The sequence below is a fragment of the Magallana gigas genome, chromosome 3, assembly GCF_963853765.1.
Source record: "Magallana gigas chromosome 3, xbMagGiga1.1, whole genome shotgun sequence".
In the NCBI taxonomy this organism is placed as follows: Eukaryota; Metazoa; Mollusca; class Bivalvia; order Ostreida; family Ostreidae; genus Magallana; species Magallana gigas.
The window spans coordinates 26,991,540-26,994,867 of record NC_088855.1 but is presented as its reverse complement, the minus strand read 5'-3'; positions in this window follow the sequence as shown (position 1 = coordinate 26,994,867).

Genomic DNA, 3,328 nt, shown 5'->3' with positions numbered 1-3,328 from the left:
CTAGTCCCTGTGTTCTGCCTTAATCTTTTCCGAATAAGTTTCAATTCAAATCTTGTATCTCCAAAAGGGCTAATATCACATTACAACAGACACATTTAAAATGCAAACTTATTTTTTTGACAATGTAAAGAACAGGCATAACATTAGCGCGTATTAATCCCAAAATATACAGCGGCGGATCCAGAATGCAGGGATGTGGGAAGACAGAGATAATCAAATTCACTGCAGTGATAAAAAAGAAATCACCTAGAATTTGCGTGAACTAGAGAGAGAGAGAGAGAGAGAGAGAGAGAGAGAGAGAGAGAGAGAGAGAGAGAGAGAGAGAGAGAGAGAGAGAGAGAACGGTTTATGAGAAATTAGGCATAAGGGCATATGAACCATCTTCGCTAGCCAAGGGTTTTCGGTCCACTTTGCTCCCCATAATGGGGAGCAAAGTGGACCGAAAACCCTTGGCTGGCGAAGATGCATATGAACCTACATCCTCATTTTTAAGCAATCAGCCAATATAGAAGGCGGCACAGGTGCTTGAGGACAGGACCGACCCCCTTCCACCCAACCCCCAAGTATCTAGACCTGGGACTTTACTCATTTTTTCCCCTCTGAATTATCTTTTTACGATATATTCATATTCTAATGTATACAATGATTACACAAAATTACTTAAAACAAACATTTTGAAAAAAACCATATCCCTTCTATATAGATTTTTTTAGATGGGATATGATTTTTTTTCTTCAAAATGTTTGTTAAAGCAATGAATGTATACATTATATTATAAATGTGTCTTAAAGGATAATCTAAAGAAAAATATGAGTAAAGTCAAGGGGGTTAGATACTTGGGGTGGGGTGAAGGGGGGGGGGTCTCTCCTGTCCTGAAGCATCTGTGATAGGTGGAGATCAGAATGTTTCGGCAGTTTTTGTATTTATTTATGTTATGAGTAAATGATTTTTAAATTTCGTAGATTTCGTCCTTAAAAATGAAATTAAATGTTCATTGCTTTTAATTTATTTTATTGTATTCAGTAATTAATATATAATTACAATGGGAGTAGACACAAGTTCAAATTCTGTAGTCCTCTCCAATATTCTGTTGTCGAAGTGATATCTACATGTATGACTGCATATACTGACATCTTATATAAAACGATTACTTTGATCATTTGCCATGAATATACGTGCTATCCTTAAAAACTGGACAAAATCCACGGAGAAACATGCAGTTCTAATGCACTGTACTACATGTATATAAAAACAAAGCAATAGTGGATATTTCTATGCATCCTTTAATTGCTAATTGTAAGATTAGTACAACTTAAAATGATGTGTTTCTTTCTAGATATTTTTAAGCAATAACTGTATGTTAAAAAAGGGGTACATGTATCTTAATCTGTTCTTTCAAAGAGTATTAGTATCCTGAATAATAGGGGACCGAATAATAGACTCTCATTAATGTAATTTTTTACAATATGTAGTATATATTACGAAAGCCTAGTGAGGTCAAATATGAATGTTAAAAAAAATAATAAAATGTCGTTATAACGAGATAAAAAGTCGTTATAACGAGATAAAAAGTCGTTATTACGAGATAAAATGTCGTTATAACGAGATAAAAAGTCGTTATAACGAGATAAAAAGTCGTTATAACGAGATAAAAAGTCGTTATTACGACTTTTTTAAGTCGTTATAACGAGATAAAAAGTCGTATTAACGAGATAAAAAGTCGTTATTACGACTTTTAAAAGTCGTTATAACGAGTTAAAAAGTCGTTATTACGAGATAAAAAGTCGTTATAACGAGATAAAAAGTCGTTATTACGACTTTTTAAAATCGTTATAACGAGATAAAAAGTCGTATTAACGAGATAAAAAGTCGTTATTACGACTTTTTTTAAGTCGTTATAACGAGATAAAAAGTCGTTATAACGAGATAAAATGTCGTTATAACGAGATAAAAAGTCGTTATTACGACTTTTTTAAGTCGTTATAACGAGATAAAAAGTCGTTATAACGAGATAAAATGTCGTTATAACAAGATTAAAAGTCGTTATTACGACTTTGAAAAGTCGTAATAACGAGTTAAAAAGTCGTAATAACGACTTTTTTTGTATATAATATGACAATTTGTGTATTTTATCCTCTTTATAAAGTATCGATCGCGATGGAAGATATTTGGGATTGCATTCCGGTAGAATGTGTGAGAAAAATGAAAGATGAAAAGGTATATACAGTCAAACTTGTATTAAGCAGTCACCTGCGGGAGGCACCCAAAGTGACCTCTTAACAGAGGTGACCTTTGAATAGAGACTTATGAATTTGCCAACATCAAATACCTTATTAAAACAATTATTGGATTTTATTTTAATTATATACTTGATATTTAGCATAATGTTTCAAAATGATAGATAAAGTAATTGATTTGGTGTTTTTATAGTATCTATTATATTTACAAATAAGTACGAACACATAACAATGCATTGTGCATGCAATTGTTTATAATTTTTTTAAAATTGTTGGAAAACGTCATTACGTGGTAAAACCTTATCGCTGACATTTTCACAATAATAACACTAACTATTTACATGAATACCGTATATTTAGAAAACAAACACTTTTAATACAAATCAACAGTTTATTTTTTAACCGACCGTATCTGAACTCAAAATCATATTATTAAATTCAGCAATTTTCTCTTGCCTCGCCGCGGACATTTTTAACACCTATTTCATTCATGTTTATAAAACAAACATTGTTAATACATGTTTGAACAATTCACTTGATTCCCATTCGTATCTGATCTGCTAATTGCGTGGACCCTGAGGTCCACGCAGAAAATATATAAGCGAGGTTAAACCGGATGCTATGGGGAAAATTCAGCTTGCGCATGAGCTAGCATGGTTCTTGTGCGTAATGGGTAGCTCAGGGAACCAGGGTAGCACACGTTAATCTGAATCGGGATCGGGATTCCATGCCATATGTACACATAAGTAATTGTAAAGTTGTCGGTAAACAGTACAGAAACAAAGTATTCCTTTAAAAAAAAAATGATCGGCATGTGATATGAACTGTCAGTATCATGGAATAAGTTAATGTTATGCCGAAACTACAACATGCATCAAATAACATAAATCGCGATGTTTTGTTGTTTTCCGAATACACATGTAGCTTAATTAACTTTACTTTTATAGTAGGCGAGGCTAGAGTACTTCCCGATTAAAATTTTTTTAAGCATTTAAGTATGATTGAATAAGTATGTGACCGTATATAAATAGATGATTGAATAATTATGTCACTGTATAAAAGTTTAAATATCAAGTAAAATGCATCAAAAT